This window comes from Condylura cristata, unplaced genomic scaffold (genome assembly GCF_000260355.1).
Source record: "Condylura cristata isolate star-nosed mole 26May11 unplaced genomic scaffold, ConCri1.0 scaffold00016, whole genome shotgun sequence".
NCBI lineage: Eukaryota > Metazoa > Chordata > Mammalia > Eulipotyphla > Talpidae > Condylura > Condylura cristata.
In genome coordinates, this window is record NW_004567117.1 from 553,488 (window position 1) to 579,202 (window position 25,715).

The following is a 25,715-nucleotide window of genomic DNA, read 5'->3' on the forward strand; positions in this document are numbered from 1 at the left end:
CCTAACAGAGGATGTGAGAGACCAGCACAAAGAAAGCCATAAGACATTGTTAAAAGAAATAAAGACACAAAGAATATTCACTGCTCATAGACTGGAAGAATGGCCATCCTATCTAAGGCAATGTACAGATTCAATGAATTCCCTATCAAAATCTCAGTGATATTCTCTAAAAAAGGGAACAAACATTACTAAAATTTGCTAGCAAGAATGAAAATAAAAGAATATAAATAACTTGGACTATATCAAACTAAAAAGCTCTGCACAGCAAATCAAACCATAACTAAAACAAAGTGGACTCTACTGAGTGGGAGAAAATATTTGTACATCATACGTCTGAAAAGGGACTGATATGGAAGGCCTATAAAGAATTCAAACAACCCAACACAGAGAAAACAAACAACTCAATCAAAAAATGGGTAGAAGAGCTAAATAGTCTCTTCTCCAAAGAAGACTTACAGATTATCAGTCAACAGGCACATGAATGATAAATACAGATGGCTTTACTTGTATGTGGAATATAGTGAACCAACAAAGGGTCAGACAATGACAAATGTAAAAACCAATGCTTTAGTGCTGACTATAGAACTGAGGTAGTCTAGGGCAGACAGCATATGTTGAGGACTTGGGTTTTGGGGTGGTAGGTGAGCTATGGTGACCACACCTGAGGGGGGAGATGCTGTATTTCCACAATACTAAGAATGATATAAACCAATGTTACTTCAATTAAAACAAAAATAATTTATATTAGAGAGTAAAATTATAACCATATATATCAGGGAATAGAGACATTTCAGATAAATATCTTTTTAAATCTGAGTTTTAGATGTGTTTTTTTTGTGTGTGTGTAGGTAAGTATGCATATACATTTATATATATGAAGATGTATACACACATAATAATCAAAATTTTATTACAAAAATGAAGCCTACTTAAGAATTTAAACAGTATAAAAGAAAATAGCATATTATGTATAAGCTTCCGTTGGTAGGCCTGGAGTACTCCCTGACCCCCACCTGCTCCAAGCAATCCTGGAAAGATGAGGGTATATTTAACAGAGGTGTAGCTGTATATTTTCCCATTGAATAAGGGTTTTCATCTATTCATTTTTGAAAATAATATAATAGTTTATTTTTATATCATTTTGTGCCTTTTTCCATCTCAGTTGTAATCCCCATGGGGGTTTTCATCTTTTTAATGAATGGAATTATTGTATAAATACAATGTCCTACTTTTCACTTCATTAAAACATTACAGACATCTTTCAAGAATATATTATTTATGGTGGCTATCTATTCCAGAGTATGGATAGGCTGGAGCTTACAGTGTTCAGGAGATTCAAGTTTAGATATTATATTTACCTTATCTTTTTTTCTAATATAACCAAGATAGCATGTGCATGAGGTCATATGCGTGGGAGTATCTATGTTTATGTTGACTCATAGGGATATAAGTATCTGTATAGAAAAAATTCCTAAAATCAAAATTTCTGGGTTGAGGACATAACCTTTTTTTTTTTTAAAGATTTATTTATCTATGCATACAGAACTGGGGTACAGGCCAGAGGTGCAGGTGCAGTGAGAGGACTCAACAGAGACAGAGTAGGGAGCAGAATAGGCACATCAACAAAGTACACTGAGAAGAGCAGTGGGCAGGTCAGGAGAGGTCTGCCAAGCCATGTGGGTCACCTCTGGGGTGGGGATCGAACTCATGCTGAACTGGCTTTAACTTCTTAGTGCTGTGCTTTAAGCTGCTGTGCCACCAGGGAGGGCCCAAGGACATATCCTTTTAAATGCAGATAACTATTGAGAATTTACCATATGAATGGTCATTTTCATTAACACTGGGCACTCAACTTTTTCATTTGTACCAATTCAATGGGGGAGAAAAAGTATCTTGTTTCAGCTTATATTTCCCCAATTGTTAGTAGTAGGTCTTTACCTATGTTTTGGTAATAATTTTCTTTTTCATAATTGTATCAGTTCATTAGTTTGTTATTCTCATTTACCTGTTAGCAGTTTTTGCATAAAGGCTTGTCTATTACATGTGTTACAAATATTTTCTCCTAGTTTGTCACTTTTTAAAACTTTCTACAGAAGCTAGAAATTTTTTTAAAAATAATATAATAGTTCATTTTTACATCATTTTGTGCCCTTTTCCAGCTCTGTTGTAATCCTCGTGGGCTTCCCATCACCAAATCATTCATGTGCCATCTACCATAGTCCAGTTTACTTCCCTCCCTCCACTGGTTTTGATCCCATCCCCCAGTCAACCCCCATAAAAAGTCTGATATATAGTTGTTCATTAGTATTATAGTCTTGCCTGGTCCTTTATACTCCTGCTATGAGTGAAACCATCTGGTATTTTTCCTTTTCTTTTTGGTTTATTTCAGTAAGCATGATCTTTTCCAGCTCCATCCATGTTGCTGCAAAAGACATGTGTTTATTTTTTTTTTTGGTTGCTGAGTAATATTCCATTGTGAATATGTACCACATCTTTTTAATCCAGTCATCCACTTTTGGGCATTTGGGCTGTTTCCATGTCTTTCCAATTGTAAATAAAGCAGCAATAAATATGGGGGGAGGCAGGTATCTTTTCCAATCAGTGTTTTTGTGTCTTTTGGCTAGATACCGAGGAGTGGGATTGCTGGGTCATAGGGAAGCTCCATGTTTAGCAGTTTGAGGAAACTCCAAACAGTTTTCCATAGTGGTTGTACTAGTTTACATTCCCACCAGCAGTGCAGGAGAGTTCCTCTTTCTCCACATTCTCGCCAATATTTGTTGTTTTAAGCTGTGCCATTCTCACTAGGGTGAAGTGGTAGCTCATTGTGGTTTTAATTTGTATTTCCCTTATTACAAATGATATTGAACATTTTTTTATATGCTAGTTGGCCATCTGTATTTCCTCTTTGGATAAGTGTCTTTTTAGTTCTTCTGCCCTTTTTTGATGGAGTTGTATTTATTTTTGTTGAGTTTTATCAGCTGGTTGTATATCTTTGTGATCAATTCTTTATCGCTAGTTTTGTGTGAGAAATTTTTTTCCCAATCAGTGGGATGTCTGTTTGTTTTTTGTAATGTCTCTTTTGCTGTACAGAAGCTCTTTAACTTGATGTATCCCCATCTATTTAACCTTTCCTTCACTATTTTTGCATTGGGTGCTGTGTGGTATCTTCAAAGATGTTACTGAAGTATATGTCATGTAGTGTTTGGCCCATCTTTGCTTCTGGGTATTTTACAGTTTCCAGGTATTTTACATTCCTGTGTCTAGGTCTCTAATCCACTTCAAGTTGATTTTTGTATATAGTGCGAGGTAGTGATCTAGTTTCATTTTTTTTTGCGTGTAGCTTCCCAGTTTTCCCAGCACCATTTGCTGAACAAACTTTCTTTGTTCCATTGTATCTTCTTTGTCAAAGATTAGCTGTCCATAAACCTGTGGGTTTATATCTGGGTTTTCTATCCAAATCCACTGGTCTTTGTGTCTGTTAGAAGCTAGAAATTTGTGCCACTAGATGCTGAAACTAGTCAATGAAAATAGACGACTAATTGTTTTCAGACATTAGCTACTGCAAAATAGAAGTTATTCACTTTCTTTGAAACTACAAATAGTCGTCCAAGAATGGTCCAGATGGTTCTCAGAGTACAAATTATAGTAAGCAGATAAAAGCATTCTTGGGGCAAAGCATGATGATTTCCAGACCCCCAGGTCTTGTGCTACAGATTAATAGTCCCCTTAGACTGACAATGGCAATAGGAGGGGTGACAATGATGATCGTGATGATGGCATCTCTCTACTTTTATAGAAAAATCTCCAAGTTGGAAAGAAGAGCATTACAGAAAAAGAAAAAATTGTGTGAGGTCTGTTGGTCTATTCTTGATTCAATGATGATTTGAACTGACTCATATTAAAGGCATGAAAATATGTACTATATTCAAAAACTCTGTTGTAGTGTGGTTCTATCACCTTAGGTTCCCAACTGAACATTCATTTCTATTTGTGAAATACCATACCCATTTGGTCTTTCCTCCATTAATATATCTTTCTTCACAGAAGCTCTATTTTCTAAACATTTGTTATTTTAAGTTCCAGACATATAATTTAAACCCTTCTAATGTGGGGGCAGGGGTTAAAGTCTGGGTCTCTATACCGAATCTAGTAAACACCTTGACTGGTACTCAGAAAAGTTTCTATACAGAATATCATGATGTCACTGAAAGGACTGAAGGCTGCTCACAAATCCCTGACATCACATGATTGGTTCATCTACTCTCCTTTATCTGGTGACAGCAACTCTACCTCTTACCCTCAGTGCTGTAACTGCTGGGGCCACTGGAAGCCAGGGGCTACCCTAAAGTATCCTCTACTCTGGAGTTCTTCTGAGTTACTTCATGTTTCAAGGACAGTGAACTCAAGAATGCATTTTTGTGCTCTCTGCCCTCCTGGGCAGAAATGGATGTGTCAAGAAAATTATAGCCTTGGGGTATCTTACTCTATTTACTGCTCCATGATAATTTGAAGGTGTTGAATGTTCTTTAAAGACTGGTAAATTCTTTCCTAATCCTACAGAGACTGAGAAGTAGGAGTTAAAATGGGTGGAGGAAGAAGATTTGGAATCTACATGACTGTAATTGATTCAAGTTTGTGAACTGTTGGCATAAAAATACTCTTGGAGAATTCAATGGCTGAGTGAAAATTCATACTCATTGAACACTGATCAAGTGGGGGAAATTCAGCCTGGGATACAAGAATGATTACAGAGCTCAATATTCAAAATGCTAACCAGTAAGAGTTGTAATAATGATATATTTTGGGTTTTCCTTTCTTTAGGATGTATTGACTATTTCAATCTATCCCATAACAAGTAGAACAACAAAAGGAAAGAGTCATTCACAGAAATACCTAGATTTGGTATCACCTCTTACTTTATCTTCCATTAAAATCTCTCTGATGATAGTCACTAGTTGGGGTGAGGGAGGCCCCTTCTGTGCATCTGAACCCTGTTAGTGCTCATTTTTTCTGCTTTGTTGATGTAGTCCTATAACAATGTCTTGTTCTTCCACAGAATCCATAGCAGGTAGCATGTGCCTGACACAAAGTCAGTGTTAATTTAGATAAACTGATGAAGAAATTCTTGTAAGGAGTTCCAATTGCCTAAAGAGCTTTAAATAGTATTTAAGTTTTACTGCAGAGTATCATAATCTATAACAATTATTCAACAAGTATTACTGTAATGCAGTGAGAACCATCACTGGAAAAAAGAACTTTAAGGTTACTATAAGTTACCTTTGTTCAGAATACTATTGATATTCACATATTTACATACAGCTTTTTTTTTTTTTTTAAGGAAAGTAAAAGTGGAGATGATATCTATGGTGGGAGGAGAAATGACGACAGAATAGTCAAATGGACCCTCTGAGGATAAGATGCCCCAGGGCACACCTGCTGCCAGTTCCAAAGTCAGGTGCCTTTGATGGTCCTGGCTGGTATCAATTAGATTGATTATGTTATCCCTGTAGGTAAACACTGTAGGTACCCTCTAGGTAGTCCAATCAGCTAGAGTGACATATCTTTAGTTTGTCAAGTTCTAAGCCCAATACAACTTTTTTACCATGCATTTTAGAACCTAGAGTTTCATGATCTTTTCAGAAAGAAAATTTAGCTAAATATGTTCAGATCAAGAATGATTGACAGGATTTTCTGAAAATACAGCAAAGGCATAAGACCAATTAAAAACCTTTAAAAAGCATCTCCTTCTGCCACACTATAAATGGAAAAATATATACATAAAACCACAAATCCCTCTGCTGGGTTCATTTAAAATCCATCTCACCCCCACATTATTCATTTAGGAAAGTATCAGAAAACAAATACAGCTGCACAAGTCTTATTCACAAGTTAAAAGCAGTGGTTTCAGAGTACTTCAAAGCTAGCTGTCAGTTACCATCATTTTTGATAACTCTCTCTGTATCCCTCACAGTGACAGCTCTCACTCCTAATGTCTAATCTTACTGGTGAGAACCAATAAACTATCCACATCTTGAAATATACTTCTTTCCTTGAGGATGTTATTTTTTAATGACTTACAGTGAAAAAAAAAATAGTACTCATGAGTCTAGCAGTGAGTAAGAGAATTTTTAGGGGAGGCTTTAGCTTCACATACATTTGAGCCTTTGAAAAAAATAAATCCGAAACACAAAACTTGTGTATTTATACATAACACCTCCAACAGAAACAGACTGCAGATGAGAAGACAAAAAATCCTAAAGTACATCTTTCAAAGAGGCCTCAGGATCCTCCCTCCAAGATAGACATAAACTCCTTGAGAAAGAATTTTTATTCTCAACTGTGTCCCCAAACCAAACTCCAAAAACAACTACAACAAACCTCAGAGAGCAGGCATCGCCCAACGTTGGGCTTCGGTAGTGTACCTTTTCTCAAGAACAGGTCTTTAAATGGGGCCTCCTTCAGTGTGCTGTTGCTTAGGTGCTCACGGAACATAATCGAATCCTCTGCAAGGGGGAGTCCAGCCGTGACACAGTTCTCCCCACTTCCCTGTGTTTAAAGCATCCCTTCAGCTACTACCATCTCCTCTCGAAGCAGCTCACAGCTGTGGCTATAGCCAGTGGAGAGTGTGACAGAGGCTCCCCCTACTTTCTATCTCTCCCCCTTCTCCCCCTCCCTCTCTTTCGTATCAGTGGGGCCCAACCCAGATGCTAGACTCAAACGTTGCTGTTCTGACCACAGATACAGACTTTGGCTCCCAATTACTAACTGCCATCCACAGAAACCAGCAGCTCACTGGCAGGACGCTGGTGGTATCACAGTGCAGATCCTATGTCCAGCGTCTTAAATCCTGTGAACAGCTGAACTTCCGATGTTATGTATATGGCAGTATACAGCCATATTTACTCTGCATTTCATGTGCTTGTTCTTCCATGGGACATAGACAAGCGGAATGTAGCAAGATCCGTCACCTTGTTCTACCACATTGAATAATCTTTTTAACAGGCAAATATCAAACCAGACAACACAGGAAGGGGGGATCTGCCAGTCTTACCACAATATTTCTTCCCTTGATCTCTGCTGTGAGCTTTCAGAGTTGAAGAAGAGAGAGCTTACCAGGCAGCTCTAACAGGCAGGGACGCTGAGCTGCTCCTGTTTTTCTAGCGTGGATCAGCTTCAAGAGAGTGTCCAGTTTAGAGTGCCCACAGTATCTCTCATGCCAGGAGCCAGGCAACTGGGCTGTCTTCTGGGTTCTCCTCTCCCCCAAAATATAATAGGAGCAGATCCCGCAATTCATGCAGCTAAGCTCTGCTCTGGCAACTGGTAAACTCATAACCACAGCAGGAAATACTCACACTTTCCTCACTCCCACTCTTTCTCCCTGACAGCTCTTCCCCTTTCTCTCTCTTTCTTAATCCTTTCTTTCTTCCTCTTTCCCTCTTACCTTCACCTCTCTCATTATTTCACAGTGCTTTGTAGCACAAATACACCACAGAGAATCCTCAAGATTCTTACTGTGCTCAAGAACTCAAGATCTTACTGTGCTGGTTTATTTTGCAAGGTTCAGAAATGAGAGAAAATCCTAGGTAATGAGAGAAATCCTAGGTAATAAGGAAAGGCAATTCAAAGGGAAAACAGAGACATCTCTCAGGAGGGAGCTTTTTCCTGTTTCATTTTGTGCAAACAATTTTTCTCCCCTGAGGTCTAAACAGTTTGCTTCCAACTGTGTAAGATATCTCCAGTGTATTCTAAGGCCCTGGGGCTATGCAAAGAGACCTAAAATCAGGCTGTGTGCCTGCTTTTTGGATAAAAATCTCCATGTGTCCACAGTGAGAGGGGCAATGTGTAATGATAATCTTGCAAATAATCCGCCCCAAGCACTGCTCTGCACCCAGAATAGCCCTTGTTTTTTCCTTATTTAGGGTAAACAGCAATGACACGTGGGAGACCATAATAATAGTTTTGGCTGTAGGAGGAGTTGTCAAAGCAAAACTAAATGCTGTTGGTTACTACCAGCATTAGCAAGGAGTACAGTTACATCAGCAACCAGGCCCCATGCATCACCTGAGGCCAAAAGCAGTGTCTGGGCTTGATGTCATAGTCAGGCCCTGGGGTTGGCTAGAAGAATCACTACCTCATGCTCTAATTATTGGCAGTGGGGGCAGGAAAGGAAGAAAAGAATTGCCAAGAATTTTCAGAGATTTCATGTGCAGAAAAGAAACAGGAATTTTCAGCAGGAACATTAGCAGTTGTGTGTGCTAGCAAGTGCTAATCAAGGCAGTGTTTTTTATTTTCCCTCCAGCGATTCCCCAAGTATAACTCTCCTCTTTTGTGTTATACTTTCCTCTGAATCCTTCTCAGATCCACAGGGCTGGGTGTAGGGGGCAAGCCTCAGGAGACTAGGTGGGTGGGAGCACACCCACATACACAGGTACCCTGCAGATTAAAATGGTCTCAGAAAGCAATAGTGAGAATCCCACTCCAGCCTGCCACAGGTCTCTGGCTCTCTCTGTCTCAGCAGCCCTGGTACAGTGCTTGCCATCTGGGGAAACTTTCTAGTCAGTTTATTCAGGATGACAAGATCCTCTAAAATCAAATCCTTAAAGTGTATTCACAAGATTGCATATAATTGTCATGCAAGTCTGTTTTTGAAAATCAGGGATTTAGTTAACATTGTGAGACCTAAAAATATGTTCTGTCATTTGCTAATATTTGCACTTTGAAACAGTTGTATATAATATATGCTGGGCTTTATCATTATTTAAAATGCTTACTTAATTTATAAGAAATCAACATCTTAAAATTTTCATAGTTGCAGGTTATTCTACTCCATCTGTTTTGTGACCAACTTTTATCACTGTACCTTTGGGTCACAAGGGTGACCCAATTAATCTCTTGCTCTTTCTGTTTACTCTTTTTTTTCACTGTTTATTCTTACTGCTAAATCTGTTAAAAAATTACTTTCGGGCCCTCCCTGGTGGTGCAGCAGGTTAAAGCACAGCACTGACAAGCTAAAGCTGTTACAAGGCAGGGAGAGAGGGGCACCCCTGAACCCTCAAATCTGCCTGCTCTAGATAGGTTTTGCCATCTCCCGCTTCAAGACAAAACATATAAGACTTTAATGAAAAGGGACTTTTATACAGTGAGTATACAACACAGAAGACAAAGAATATAATTTCTAAATCAAACACCTAAGTTATCCATCCCCTCGTGGGCAAAAGTCAAAACAAAAGAGACTGGTCCAAAGCAAGGCCTGAAAGCCAACCACAAGACTAAAGAACCTTCTGGCCGGGACCCACAGAAAATGGTCAGAAATGGCCAGACAAGTCTGGGAGGAAAAGAGCAAAATCAAAATCAACATAAACACTGCCATAGTCAACCTCCCCAAGGGTCTCTCACCCACATTGCTTTCAACCAGCCAAGGGCCAAGAAGTAAACACGGTTTCATCGCATGTCTCCCTTTGCTCCATGTGGCTTCCTTAGGTCTCCTGGCTCTCCATCCAGTTTCCTTCCTCTTCAGATTCCTTCTCTTCTCTCCTTTTCTCTGATCAGCTCCACCCTCCTTTTGGGTGGGGCAGGGAACCTAGAACTTCCCCTTTTCCTAGGGACCACCCTGTTACAAAGCCACTTTAGCATGAGTTCGATCCCTGTCTGGGAGGTGACCCACTTGATGCAGCAGACCTTTCCTGACCCACTCACTGCTCCCCTCAGCAGTGCACTGCATCAGTCAACCTGTTCTGCTCCCCACTCTGTGTCTGGCGAACCTTCTCACCTCCTCTGCATCTCTGGCCTGTACCCCAGTTCTGTATGCATAAATAAATATATCTTTAAAAAATCACTTTAAAACATTTGCCTTTATAGATGACAGTTGTTTTTTTTTTTTTTTTTTTTTTTAAACATGGCCTACAAGTACACAAGTACCTTATACAAGTATACTTGCTGTGTGTTTCTGGGAATGTGTGCTGTGCTCCTGGTCAACAAAGTGTTTGCCATAGCCTCTGACTTATTAGGTGTGTGCTCCTAGGATGTGTGGCTAACAGGGGCAGGGGGATATCACCAATCTTCAGCACTCACTGAAGGGCTGATGAGGCTCAGCCACCAGATGTAGTTCTTAAATTTGATACTATTTCCTTTCAAGTACTCTTTTGTTCTGAGAAGGATGCTTTAGGAAGAAAGTTTGAGGGTCAAGATGGTGGCCCAAGAGTTCATGTACTGATAAGCATCTCATTGTAGTTGGTCCTGAAGTATGTGGACTTCTAGGCTTTATGTCTTTTCACTTATTTCAGAGAAAATGGCAGCACACAGAGCAGAAAGATGTGGGAAGAGCCGATCTACTGAACAGAACAGAAAGTGTTAAAAAACATTTGCATTCAGGAACTTTTTTCTTACCATGTCTATAATTATGCATCTTCAAAATTAATGCTCTGATGAGCTGATTTTACTAACAGGGATTTTTTGCAGGAACAAAATATCTCAAAAGTGTACAAGATTCTCCTATCTATATCATAAGCCTTGGAAATTGATGCAAGGAATGGTCACCCAATGATGAAGAAAAGTATGCAGGAGAGGCATCACAAGACTGATTCACGCAAAGGGGATGGGCAGAAGAGACTAGTGCAGCAACTGACACAGCCATAACATCAAGGTCAACCCATGCCCCAGATGCCCTTGGTATGCCTGAATATCTGCAGGAGTTCCCAGAAAATAACAGACTGTTGGGGGTTGTGTCTGAAGCTCAAATCCAAAAGGTGAAAGATAAGGACTTGGAGATGAAGCCTATCAGGAATCTCAGGTTCTATTCAAAGACAACAAACCTAGGCTCACAGAGAGTGAGCCCCTCCCAGGGAGAGGCTGTCTATATCAGGGCAGTCTCTCCACCAACATCCGGTAGCTGCTCCTCTGCCCACCTGTACAGATGCAGGTGCTTCTTTCCACCCACTCTCTCCCTCTGCAAGGCAGCAGTCTCCTGCCTGCCCATGACCTGTACCATGCCGGGACTTCATTACACTGACCCCCCTCAAGAGAGACCACTCTCCTAAGACAGACCGCCTGCAACCATGCAGGTCTCTTTCCCTGCAACCTGTCCCTTTCGGGACACTTCTTTCTGCCTGCTTGTGTCTATGCAAGTGTCTTTTCTCTCCTGTCTCTTTCTAATAAACTTGCTCTTTAAATATAACTTTCTCTTTAAATATAGACAATGGCCCATGTGCACTCAAAAAGAAATATCTATATCTATTTTTGGGAGAATCAGAGTCTTATAGATATCTGTTAGGTACATGTGGTCATATTTCTTCTTTAAAGCTTATGTCCCCACTCATTTTTTGACTTGTTGATTTGTCAGTTGGTGAGGGTTAGGTATTGAAGTCTCCTGAACGGAATATACTTTTTCTAATGTTTGCTTCTGAATTGATGGTAGTTGCCTAATGTGTTTTGGTACATCTTGATTTGGTGAGTATATATTGAGATTTGCTATAGCCTTATGGTGTCTTGTCTGCTTAATTGTTATGTAGTGTCCATGCATGTCTCTGCTGTTCCTTTTTTTTTTTTTAATCTGATATGTTTATGGCTGTCCCTGCCTTCCTTTGTTCCATTTGCTTGTAAGATTGTTTTCCCATTTTTTGAGTCTAGGTTTGTCTATGGATTTCAGATGTGTCTCAGGGGGACAGCAGAAGGTTGAATTGTGTTTTCTTATCCAAACAGATATTATATATCTTTTAATTAGTTAACTTAGTTTTTTTATATTTAGAGTGATTATTGACATTTTGTGGTTCTCTTTCCTTGTTCGGTTTTTGGTTGGGTGTTTCTTTTAATATTTTTTTGGAGAGAGGTTCTATTACTTGAAAATTCCTTCAGTTTCTGTTTGAGAAGAACTTTATTTCTTCTTCATATTTCAAATTGAACCTTTCAGAATAGAGTATCTTGACTAGAAGATTTTATCTGCAAGTTTTTCTTTTTAATAATTGTTCTATTACCTTCTTGCTAGCAGTGTTACTTCAGAGAAGTCTGTCAAGTATGGCCCTGTATTGCCCAGTCTGGAGCCTGTGCCTGTTCCTGAGGCACCGATGGGTTGTCTAGTGGTTGAGGGTGCTTTTAAGAGCATGGCTCAGAGTTGCTGATGAGACCTGTGCAGATTAGTGTATGTAATGGCTCCTGAGGTTCAGCTTTTTGGGCCCAGTATTTGGGTTTTCCAGTGGATGACCAAGGGTCACTGGTGATTGGTTGGTGTCGTTCCTGATCCGCAGAAACGACAAGACGCCCTGGTTGTTCTCACACAGCTGCTGCTTATTGCTGTAGTGCAGCGCTATTTTTCATTCCCAGTGACCAATCCGGCTACATCAAGGAGAGCGGATTAGCAAATCAGAAGCGCCCCTTCTCCTACCCCCAGCCTACTGGTGTCCAATGATGCTTATTTCCTCCCTGGCGGCTCTCCTGCGATCATGCGGCGTTCTGGGCTTGGCAGGTGTCCCAGCGCCATCTTGTAATGGAGGGCATGCCTCTGCCGTAGGCCCACCCCGACAGGTTGGTCCCTGTGTGGTCCAGCCTTGAGCATGTGCAGGCTCCCAAACTTCTCCTTTGGTTAAATGAGTAAATCTAGGCTTTGAGAATCAATAACTTGCACATACCACACACATAAAAAATGAAAACTAAATCTAGTTCTCATGTTTCGGGCCCAAGCAATTTCTACTCAACAGTGATTTTTAAAAATAACTTTAGCATCTGAGCATTTGTCTGTAAAATCAGATTCTGCCCACCCATGTTAAGAAGAAGAGGTGAGCATCACAGGCAGGTGTTTCCTATTGTATTCCCACATGTGCTGAAGAGCTGTTACAGACTCATGCACACCCTTTAGGAGAATAAGTAAGGGTTGACAGTGTTGCCAGGACTCACAAGAATGGCGAATATCGCCAGATATGCTAATAAAGCCTCTGATATTGAAATAGAATTTTTAGGATATTTGGCATTCTTCATAAAAACTTCTGGAGAACATTATAAGAAAGGAACTAATTTTGTTTTCTGGAAAAAGTTCAGTGCCATAAGGATGTCATCAATCTATTCTATGAACTTGCCTTAATTCCTTTACATCCTCGGAATCCCTGCTTCTATGAGACCCAAGCTTCCAGAAAGTACAGCTCTGCCACTGAAGAGTTCTGGAAACAGTTTTCCAAATTTTGTATGTGTTCGTCCAGTCAGTCAACTACAAGATAGCTGTAACTCTACTTTCAATAGCACTATACTTCAGGCAAACAATGCACATTCTTTTGTAGATACAGTGTATGGCATACATATGTGATAACCATATTTGGTATGTGTTGTTAAACTGTTGACCAATGCTGTAGTTGCTATTCTGAAAAATTTTAAGACAGTGGCCCATTTGCAATCACAAGCTTTTTTGGATGATCTTAATGTAGATGAGGGGTACACGCTACTGGCTCTGGGACTCCATTATGTCTTGCTCACAAATTCCAGGAAATGTGCAACTAATACCAAGACCTTTGCATTTCTCACTTTGGTCAAAGTATAAAGTTTTCTTCAAAAACTGAGATAAAGTCACAGTGCATTGCAAGTTTTTAGTTACTGCATATATGCATATATTGGAGCATATGTGCTAAGTCAAAAATCACAGGCCAAGTTAATCTAAAATCACAAGAGAGCTATATAATTATATATGTCCTTATCTTTGACATTAAGGCTACCCTTGTACATTTATGCTTTAAAAAAATTAATTACTGCTCTCTGGAGTTGGATCTCCAGAACATGAGATCCATCCTCATTTATGACAGCTCCAGAGGTGCATTTGGCAAATACAAAGAAGCACTTATGTGTCGGTTGCCATGAAGGGAAATAAGGAAAGCCAGGAACTGTCTTTGTACATGACATCTCTGGTTTATGCCTGAGCAAAATTGGTGAAGTAGTAAGGTAGGTAAGACTCAGTGCAGCTACCAGCAGAATGCTCAATGTGGAATAGGTGAATGAACAAACAAATAGGAGGGTATCCTACAGGAGCAAAAAAGCAGGACCTTCACCAAAATAGTAACAGTAGTAACAGCTAGCACTTATATAGCATGTTCTCAGTGTCAAACAGTATTCCAAAGCACTTTATTCATTTAATTAAGCCATTTAGTCCTTGTAATCATCATATGACATATTACCACACATGATAGACTGGCTGTTATTGCAATCTTATAAATGTGATAACTGAGGCACAGAGAGGTTACATGACTTGCTAACTTCACACAACTATTCAGTAGTAGTGCCAGAACTTGGTTGCAGAATCTACTTCTAACCACAACTCAGCTAACTCTAAATGTGACAGGTCCACTTATGACCCCTGAGTCAAATCCTATTTTTAGAGAGGCCTTGATCTACAAGTCCCACTAAAAAGACTCAAGGAATGAGTTACTTCTCTGAAACCAAGTTTCTTGGAAGAGTTGGCGTGGCCAGAGACCATTTAACACCATTGTTTCTGATGGAAGTTTTTACATCTTAGAGAAGACACTGTTGAACATAAACTTAATACACTTTGATAATTTTCTTTTTTATTTGAATATAAAACCATTTACTAACCACTGTTCACCGTATTTATAACATATATATATATATATATATATATATATATATATATACAATTGAGTAATATCTGATTACTAAAATGTCACTATTTTTCTTCATTTCTGCTGAACAAGTAACCAAAATACTGGAAACACTTAGCTTACCTACATGTAAGGAATGCATTGGGGTAAAGAAAAATCATGCAGGTCAAGAGCTTAGATTACAAAAGTTATTCACCTGTGTATTCCAGCAGGCCCTAAATTGTCAATGGAGCTTTTCAGAATTAGTCTTCAAAGACCCATGAATTTATGACCTTATAATCAATATATAAGAATTTCAACTTCTTGTAAAGGAATAGTTCACTAGAAGAATCCTTTAAGTGTCCACTTAACTAACTTCTGTGTGCTTGTTTAAAACACAGGATTTATCTGGTTTTCTCATTTGGGTGGGAAGGTTGTTGGTAGAGATGAAATTTCCTTTTATAAAATCTGCAAATAACACAATTGTTTGATTATAGATATAAGATATGTATTCTGATTGGTTGTTTTTAAACTGTCCAGTTTCTTATATTTAAATCATCCAGTTATGAGATTATTTATTTATTTGGAAGATAAGTTTTTGAGGATATTTTCAATTGAATTTAGTGATTTATTCTTTAGGTTTCTCAAAAATGATGGCATCACAGAGAGTGATCTGATTCCTGGTCATAGAATGCCATGTTTGTTTGGAGAGTGTTACAGTGAAAAAAAAAACAGAGTAAACCATTTACATATGTACTTTATGTTCACACATATACAAATACAAACAATGAACTAAAAACTCAGAATATTCTTAGGCATTTATGAGTTAAATACAAATTCTGATTTGAATAATGACTATGGATATTTAATTTTCCCCAACATTAAGAAAAGCTGTCTCCTAATGCAGAAGAAATAATATACCATGGTAGCAACTGTCTTTTTTTGATAAACTAACTATAGAAAGCTACTATTTATTTATTTATTTGTTTAAAGTAAAAGTGCTATAGGTCCAAAAAACTACCAACAACTGTTCCAGCACTACTTCAAAATGAACACATATTTGATTTTCATTTTATTTCTTCATATTAATAAATCAAAAAGTGAAAACCCAGATTTTATATTCTTAGGTTTATTTATATAAATATGCATACATATGAATACAATTATTGAGCTTTATCTTCTGGGCAAGAATAAGTTAAGTCTTTCTTCATAAACACCAATTGCAATTTGAAGACACTCACATTTGCTTCTTTCTCTAGCACCAAGTCTGACTTATCTGAATCTTTCCATTTCATGATAAACATTTAATTTGTCACTGTGGCACCAATTATTCATTAAGGATTGAGACATCTGGCAAAGGCTCTTGGTTTGTCAGAAGCATCTCTTTTTCTTCTTTCATTTGCTATCATCAGATTCACTATCAGATAAAGATTTCCTTTTTATTCTACCTTTTTCTTTGCAAGCTTTTTGAGAATTAAGAAATGCTTAAATCGACTCTGGACAATCTAAATTTTGTACAGGTTCCCAGGCATTGTTGACATTTGTAAATCATTTCCATTAGAAATACTCTACCTTCCTATTCACTATACATTGGTCCAGTTACTTTTTCCACCACAAATTCTTCAGGTTCTTCCTTTTCAGCTTTTTTACTCTTTGAAAATTTTTTTTACAATGTAGCTTTATTGGAGGCCATTGTAATTTCAGATTTGAAGAGCTAGTATACACTGCCTGTAAGCTGCTCTGGGTTGTGGGTCTTTGGGTGGTCTCCTGGACAGTTTTATATTAAACAAAATATGTGCTCTGGTAAATTAAGGTTGTTCCCTTTTATTTCCTTTTCTTGGGCTCTGAAAAGGTGAAGTAGTTGGTTCTGTACTGGTAGTATAAAAAAGTAAATAAAAATAAACTTAAATATTTATAGAAGTCAGAGTTTCTGGAACAAAAGCTCCCACTACTTTTTTTCTATTTCTTATTTACTATGTTTGCAACCCTTTCTTTCCTTTCTGACTCCAATTTTTTTCTCCACTTTAACGTTTATTTATTCATTTGAACCTGTTCCAGTACTGAAAAGACATAATATTCCTGATGGACATAATGTGCTGTTCAGTTCAATATGTTACTTGTGAATTGAAAAGTACTAAAATTAAAGATAATTGTTTAATGCTGATTTATTTATATATATTTTATATTGTTCATTTTTGTACAATGTTTGCCTAAATGTCAGCTATATTTCTTTTGTTTAAAATGAGAAATCACATGGGAACAGTAAAATATAGATATAAGAGGCCCAATTAACCAGAAATGATAAAGATCATCTGGGTCTGATGAGGGCATTTTGCCAACATGAAACAGACAGAAGTCAAAAATGCTTAGGACAGCAGGCAGTCACTTGCTCCAAGATCTGTTGAGAGTGTCTCTTAAGTGAAGTGTGGTACTGATATGATTAATCAAATCTGCTATTCTCAACAATAAATACCCAAATTAAAAAAGCAGTAATACAGTAAAATAGAGTGGCAATAAAAAATGTTCTGAATTTTCACAATAATAACTATTTTTGCAGCAATGTATTTAATCTTTTTGAAACAAAACTTATATTTAAAAAGTTTAAAGGAGAAAATCCAAATGCCGTTACAATTTTTTCCCTATAATATATCTTACAAAAAAACTTTCAAAAGCTCCCTCTTAGATATTAATCCACTTAGAGGTAGAGATACTGGACCAGGCAGGCTATAGGGAGGCAATGGTCACACATATTCTTTTTTTTTTTTTTTAAGATTTATTTATTTATGCATACAGACTAGGGTACAGGCCAGAGGTGCAGGGGCCATGAGAGGATTTACCAGAGACAGAGTGGGGAGCAGAACAGGCCAACTGACGAATTACACTGTTGAGGGGAGCAGTGGGCGGATTAGAAGAGGTCTGCCGCTGACATGTGGGTCACCACTGGGCAGAATCAAAGTCATGCTGAAGTACCTTTAGCTTCTTAGTGCTGTACTTTAACTCGCTGCTCACCAGGAAGGGCCCATACATACTGTGTGATTTTTAGCTCACACAGATAGGAGAGTAAATGGAGAACCTTGCTCATGAGCTTTAAGCTACGAGGTCTCTTTGTAGTCATGGCTGAAACATTTTAGCTTTAGCTATTCTTGTTGGGGTCTAGTGGTATTTAGGAGCCGAGCCCCAATTCCAGGGCCACATCTTCTGCTACTACAGATGGTATTTGTTAAGTCATGCCACTGCTCATTCCATAGATGCACTCTCACTTAACTGCTATGACAAAGTCAGTGGTCTGTCTGCACACTTCAATCATTTATGTCCCATTCTCAGGGTATTTAAAATATCTTCATTCTACCTATAATATTATTTATTTCATATTGATTTTTATCTTTACTTGTTTTTAATATTTATTTATATATGTACAATGTAAACATAATTTTGTTCATTTTTGTACAATGTATGCTTTCTCCTCAGAATGGAATTCATTTTTAAAATTGCTGACATTTAATAATATCTGTGATATCAATGGTCTGATGTGCTAAGAAATTTAAGTAAAATATATGCCTTAGGTACATATATAATTAATAATGGTATAATAAAATTAAATGTAATGTGTAGTAGTATTTATTAAAAATGAAGTATTTCTTGTATAATTAAGTTCCAATTATGTGATGGAAACATAATTTAGCCACACATATTATAGTATATTTAAAAATGAACATAAACTATAAATTGAGAGATTCATTTCTAGTATAGTGGGATAAGAACCCAGTCCTCAGGAAAATAGCCATAAATGGGAAAACTTAAAAGTTTGCAAAAAATTAATTGAAGGTAACATAGCAAATTAAGAGATATTCAGGAGTAAATTAACCTAAAGTATAAAGGAGAATAATAAAGTTTGGAGCAGAAAATAATAAAATATAAAGTAGGAAAATTGAGAAAATCAACTAGCCCAATCAATGAAGTGTCTTTTCATTAAATGGTATTGGGACAAGTTATCAACATTTTGAAAAATGTTGATTTTTCATTTGAAAACCTGAACCTCTTTCTCACTTTATACCAAATTAACTAAAAAATGGACTATACAACTAAATGTAAGAACTAAAACTATAAAACCCTTAGAAGAAAATGTAAGAGGAATGTTAACTTTATTTACACAAACAATTATCTCAGCAAAATTAATAAAAGGAAAAAGAACATATTTGACTTTACCAAAATTAAAAACTTGTGCATTAGAGGGAAGCAACAAAGAAAAGTGAAAACACAACTCACAGAAGGGAAGAAAATTTTTATACATCATTTACCTGATAGAAGACTTGTATACAGAATATGTAAAGACCTTTTACAATACAATAATAAAAAGACAACCCAATTAAAAAATGGGCAGGATCTAAATAGACAATTATTTAAAGACATACAAATGGCCAATAAGCACATTAAAAGAGGGCCAGCAACATTAGATATCAGGGAAATGCAAATCAATACCACAATGAGATTCTACTCCATTCACATTATGGTGGCTATAATTAAAGACCAATATCAAGTTTGGTGAGTACATGGACAGATGGAAACCCTCATGCATATTCTCATAGGAAAGTGAAATGGTGAACTACTAAGGAAAACTGGAAGTTACAAACTGGTGACAACATTTACAACATAACCCAGCAATTCCGTTCTATGTTTATACCTAAGAGAAAAACAATTTATCTCCACATAAAAATACATATACTATGTTCATAATTATAACAGACAAAAAAATTAAAAAAAAAAAACAACCCTCCAAATTCTATGCAAGTGAATATATAAACAAAATGTAGAATGGAATATTATTCAGCTTTAAAGAGAAATGCAGTACTGATACTGTATGGATGAATATTGAAACTATTTAGGCTAATTGAAAGATGACCATACCAAAGACCATATGTTATGGGCTATTATATATCAATTTATATGAAATGTCCCAAATAGGTAAATCTATAGAGATAAAAAAATAGATTAGTGGTTGTCTAGAACTAGGAGCATGGGAAGAAAATGGGGATAATTGCTCATAGGTATGAGGTTAATTTTTGAGATGACAAAAACATTCTAAATTCAGATGGTAGTAATTGCTGTATACCTCTGTGGATATACTAAAAACTACTAACCTGGACACTTTAAATGGGGGAAACTGTATAGTATATGCATTATATGTCAATAAACTATACAAAATAATATATAATATAATAAAGTTATATAGGAACTATGGCACAATATTGCTTTTTATTAATTGTTCCTTTTTATCGTAAAACTTTTTAAGATCAGAAAGAAAAACTGTAAATATCTATTAGAAAAATGCAATGTATAGACTTGAACAAGAATATATTGAGATAAATTTGCAGAGTGATTATACCTTTTTCATCTCTTTACTAGTATTCAACACTACATCCATTCATTAGCCACCAAATAATCAACAGTGGTCAGTTACAAGAGTGGTTGGCAGTGTCAGCTAATTGACAGGTCAAAGGGAACTAAGGTTTGGTTGTTATTTAGAAGAATAACACACACAACAGGTTGGTGTCTTTGTAGCTCAAGGACATGAGCTGGAACCTGACCCATGGCCTAAAGTTTGTGTGACTCTTCATTAGTCATATAACTTTCTTTGGCTCAGGTTCCCCATCTATAAAACTGCTATAAGGACCCCTAAATTCTGGGTGATTTTGACTTTTTGCCTCACAGAGTGGACACACACACACACACACACACACACATACCCCAAAAACTATCTCAGTGTCTGGCTGGAGTCTTTCTTTCTTGCTTATTTTGTCACTGTAAAAACTCAGTGCCCACACAGTTAAAGATGTTCCCCTCTATCTTTCATCTGCTTTGTTCTTTTCCTCCCTCTACCTTATCTTTACTCTGACTTACCTTATATCACTTTTCTTATATACCCCCTCATCTCCCTTCACTAAGTTTCTTTTGACTTGATTTTTTGTTTCTTTCTGACTTTACTATGTGAAGTCTGATCAAAATGCACAATTGAAATCTAGTTATGCTTGTGGCAACATTGAATGAGTGACCCTGTCTGCAATAAAAACATACCAAGGTGAGTCTAGAAGCAGCTATAGGTATCGTAGTAACAGCCAGCCTGTAGGAGGCCTGTAGTTAGTTGGATGCAGTGCTACAATCCACCCTAACAAACATCAAAACATGCTAGTTGTCAGAAAAGACAATGAGAATAGGCACAGAAACTGTGGTTGAGAAATAAATGGAGTTTCTGCAAACTCTCTCTGGGTCTCCACCGAAGATTTGCAAACATCAGCATATTAAGTATCCTGGAAAAAACCACATGTCATGAGAACCCAATCTCCTTTTCTTCATCTTATTAATCACCTTACACATGGAAAAAACTCAAGCAGAGGAGTGGTCTGAGTGACACGAAACTTGTTTTACTTCTCCTACCATAAATTCAACAGTTTAAAAGATTCTGGAGGCAGAAACTGACAATAAAAAAGATGAGAAGGTTGATAGATGATTTGGCTGAGCTTCCTGAGGTTGCAAATAGTCAAGTAAGGGCACTATTAAACATAAAATCAGTGTTGCTGGACTTTGGGATTAGGGAAACATTTCCTCTAAGTGAGGGTCAAGATAATTCCAAGGAACCAGTGGTAATCACACAAACTTTGTGAGGAGATTGTGTTGTTAGTACAAGAACAATTCAGACCTCAGAACACAGAAATAGTTAAAACTAAAAATGTTCTCCAAATTTGAAGCTGCTTACAGAAGACACAGGGTTATTCTGCTGCAAAACAAACTATGGGGTGAAAATGTGCTTTTTGTGATTTTCTTGGTGAACAGCTACATTACACTTTTTGAAAAGGGATGAAGTTAAAAATTTTAAAATAATATACAATTATTTTTATTTTTTAAAGATTTATTTATTTGTGCATACAGAGCTGGGGGTACAGGCCAGAAGAGCAGGGGTGGTGAGAAGCTTCACCAGAGACAGAGTGGGGAGCAGAACAGACAAATCTTCGAAGTACACTGCTGAGGGGACCAGTAGGTGGGTCAGGAGAGGTCTGCCTCACCATGTGGATCACCTCTGGGGCAGGCAGGGATTGATCTCATGTGGAAGTATACTCAGCTTCTTAGTGCTGTGCTTTGACCCACTGCACCACCAAGGAGGGCCAAAAATAATATATAATTTTGATGATATATTTGAAAATGTATTCCTTGTTCCATTATGAATTTACTTTTTCTGTTCTACTTAACAAATAAAAGATAAAAATCCAAAAATTAAAGGATAAAAATTGATACCCAGTCTCCAAAAAATATCTATAAAATAGCTGTGTAAAAACATACAGCTTCAAATTGGTTCATTTAAAACAAAAAAACTCAAAATGAAATTACTACAAAGGAAGGGGGGGGAACCCTAAACACAATGACACCACTTCTGTTGTGAAATGTCACTAGGGACCAACCTCAAGCAGGAATGAGACCATCTTTTCACAAACTTCTAATGTTTATTCTGATGGAAGTATAAGGAAATAATTCTTGTGAGAGTATTATTTCACTTGAGTGATGTCAAGCAATGTCCTTAGGAATCTAGAAAATGATGCAATTACTATAAAAAGTTTCTGTATTCCATGAGTTTAAAATTAAAAAAAAAAACAATTTAAACAACAGCTATCTAATTTATAGAGATTCAAGATCTGCTATTACTATGTGTTGGGACTAAATTTTCAAAGTTAAAAATTACCTTTTTTAAAAAAATATTTATTTATTTATGTATACAGAACTGGGGTATAGGTCAGAGGCACAGGTGCGGTGAGAGGATTCACCAGAAACAGAAGGGAAGCAGAACAGGCCGACTGATGAAGTACACTGCTGAGGGGAGCAGTGGGCAGGTCAAGAGAGCTGCACCATGTGGGTCACCTCAGGGTCAGGGATCAAACTCATGCTGAAGTGGCTTTAGCTTCTTAGTGCTGTGCTTTCACTTGGCTGCACCACCAGGGAGAGCCCAACCTTGTATTTTTTTCAATTACTTTAAAGAAAACTTTATTTACTAGATAGATTAGAAGAAAGCACTGTAAATGGAGCAGGATCTAAGTAACTTGAACAATTTTCTAATCAGAGTAGGTAACAATAAGGAAACTACTAGCATGTCTGAAAACAGAGAACTCTAAAACATTTTTAAAAATTTATATAGTTTGCTCATCATACCCAAAAAAGTTCATGTTTCAAGTTACAAGCTTAACTTAGTAGTGATAGACCATACAAAGGAAGCTCATAGACACATCACTGGCTATCTCACTATCACTTGTTTTTAAGGTGTTTTGGTAGCTGACATGTTAAAATATCATTATTTCCCTTTATTTTTTGCTATTTGTTATTTTTGGCAAATGATTTATAGGGACATTTAAATATAGTAAGACCACTGGACAGAAACTCAGGCTGTGTGACAGTCTCTGTGACAACTCTTCGGGAGAAGGAGAGCACTTTTACACAAAGTCAAGGGGTGAGAATATGATCCAAATATTATTAGATTACTCTTTCCAACAAATTCAAGTTTGGATGCAGGCTTTGGAGTGTATCATCATGTCTGGAACAAGGAACAATTATTTTAAGAGTGATGAAGAGGAATGTTAAAAGGCTTTAAGCTGGCACTCAATAATTTTATAAAGTAGTTAACTAGGTACTACATATATGTGTAAAAATTTCATCTCACCCTACTGGTAGTGGGGTAGGCATAAAAGTGATCTTGTTTTTATAAATATTATAAAGCTAAAGAAACAGACAAAGAATTTTCAATAAGTAAAGATATAATCATAAACATCAGCTCTTAAATATTGGAGAAAAAAAAATCCCTGTGTACCTGGCGTGGACATTGGGATCCTTAAATATGTAAAAATATTCAGCTGTCCTAGAGAGGTTACTCTGCAAAATTTACCATCACATATGTATTTGAAGATAGGAGGAAAGGGAAAAGTAGTTGGAATTGTTTAAGCCTCTGTGTAATAAACCACTCCACCCCATTAAACTAAGTGTGGACCCAAGAAATAAGTCCTCAACTTACTTTGTAGGCAAGCTGAGGGTGAATGTGGGATTTTGCTGTAGAATGCTGTATGGGTGGCTATTCTTAATAAAGGCATGTTCATCATATTCCCTGCATCTATCAATAGTACAGCACAGTATCTGATAAGTGGTAAGTACTCAATCAATATTTGCAAAATAAATGAGTAGGAGACCACCTAAAACATAGAATTCTGAAATGTGATGCCTAGGGCAATGGTTCTTAAAGTATGGAGCCTGAAACAGAACCATCAGTATCACCAGGTAACTAGTTAGAAATGCAAATTTTAGGGCTCCCTTTAGATCTGCTGAATAAATGAAAAGCTGGGTGTGGGGTCAATAATCTGGGTTTTATGGAGCTTTTTAGGAGATTTTGATGCACCTTAGAATTTGAGAAACATTAATTAGAGAAGTGGTATCATTTCAAGAGTAAAAATCTCTATGAAAAATATTTTTGACATTGCCAGTTTCCTAGGCAATCTAACTTTTCTGGTCTTTCACATGACTCTGGATTTGCGATCCCTTTTGTCTACCAAAGTGGATATAGTTAATGATTCAGGGACCTACAGAAGTAAATATATGTATTTTGTACATGTATGTACACACATATATCTATATAGACATATGTATATACAAACAAACATATACACACATACATATATACATACATGTACAAAACACATATGTATATATTTAATTTCTGTCCTAATTTTTCAGGTATCTGGATGATTTCAAGATTAACTTATCGAAATGTTAGGTCTTTGGGTATTTCACTGTGCATTTGTGTGAACACATGTATACATGAATATGCATGTTACAAATAAAAACAAAATCAGAAAATGTACAATATCTTCAACTGAACCATGCTCTGTAAAAGTAGTGTAATGGGAAACATTTTCTGAAAGTGACCTCTGTAAAATCCCACTCTTGGCACATGTACACTGACTTCTGACACGACCGCAGAGAAAACCAATGCTGTCTGGGAATAGTCTCAGGAAAGCCTTTGCTAACACAAATTGACCTCACCCTATTTTCCTAACTTAAGTTGTTTTCTGATGTACTTTTAACTATTTTTTTTTTTTTTGGCAATCTACTATTTCAAATTAATTCTTGTTTATTGCAGATGAATGACTTATTTTTCCAAGAACTCCACTAGCAATGCTAAATATGTGGACCAGCCTACATTTTGAGCTTCTTCCTGAATTTACATATATTGACTCAGCATTATTTTCATCTATAATGTAACATCTAGAACATAAGTCATGTTAATTTAAGGAATTTTAAAAAAGGAACATTGAGTCAAAATATCTGAATGAGTAAAAGAAAACTCTGCTTTGATCACATTGTACCTTTCCTTAACTCTCTACTACTGCATGTTACACGCCTTAGAGATTTGAATTCCTCTTTGTATCATTTCAAAATCAGAATGAAAGTCACAGAAAATAAGGTCCAGGAGGGTTTTCAGGTGTTAGAGGAAATGATAAATTATTCCAAATGAGGTAGGAGGAATAAGCTTTCTACTTTTAATTTTCTTACTTAATCTTTAGTTAAAGCAATGGGCCAGTTCATTTTTATTCTAATACATTTCATAATTTTTCATGAGATCTACGTGCTATATAGTTTTTCAGTCTGTCATATCTAAGGGATACAAAAAGCATCCATCTATTTAAGCTCTAGCAAATCCTTGCTCTGACTTCTATCTTGTACAGACAATGAGTAATGTGAGATGGGAACTTTTTAGATAACCTTTTTTTAATCATCATCATACTGCAAACTCCCTAGTTAAATCTTTAGATTTTAGAACATTCAAGAGAAACATAAAAGTATCTTCTTTTTATGCCAATTTTGGAAGATAGCTGTTCTCCTTTGTTGATGTTGACTCCCTTTACTTTGAATTGCTAAACTGAAGTGATTCTCTTTATACAAACAATAGTAGAAGTCCAACAAATTCCTATGAAATGAGATTTTAGTGAATGCCTAGGTAGGGATGGAGAAAGAGTAGAGAGACTACGAGAAAGGGGAGACGTGTGTTCGTTTCAGGGCTTTGATGCTCCCTTACAATGGGACAGTTGCTATCAGTGTAATCTCATTTTATCAGCAGGAGAC

The 25,715-nt window shown here is 36.9% G+C and overlaps 1 protein-coding gene and 1 pseudogene across 1 annotated transcript in view; both read right to left on the reverse strand.

Annotated features, from left to right (window-relative positions):
* Positions 1-25,715, reverse strand: part of LDLRAD4 (low density lipoprotein receptor class A domain containing 4) — a 486,732-nt gene that overhangs the window by 47,987 nt on the left and 413,030 nt on the right. The window lies entirely within an intron of this gene.
* LOC101625015 lies at positions 15,731-16,260 on the reverse strand (annotated as a pseudogene).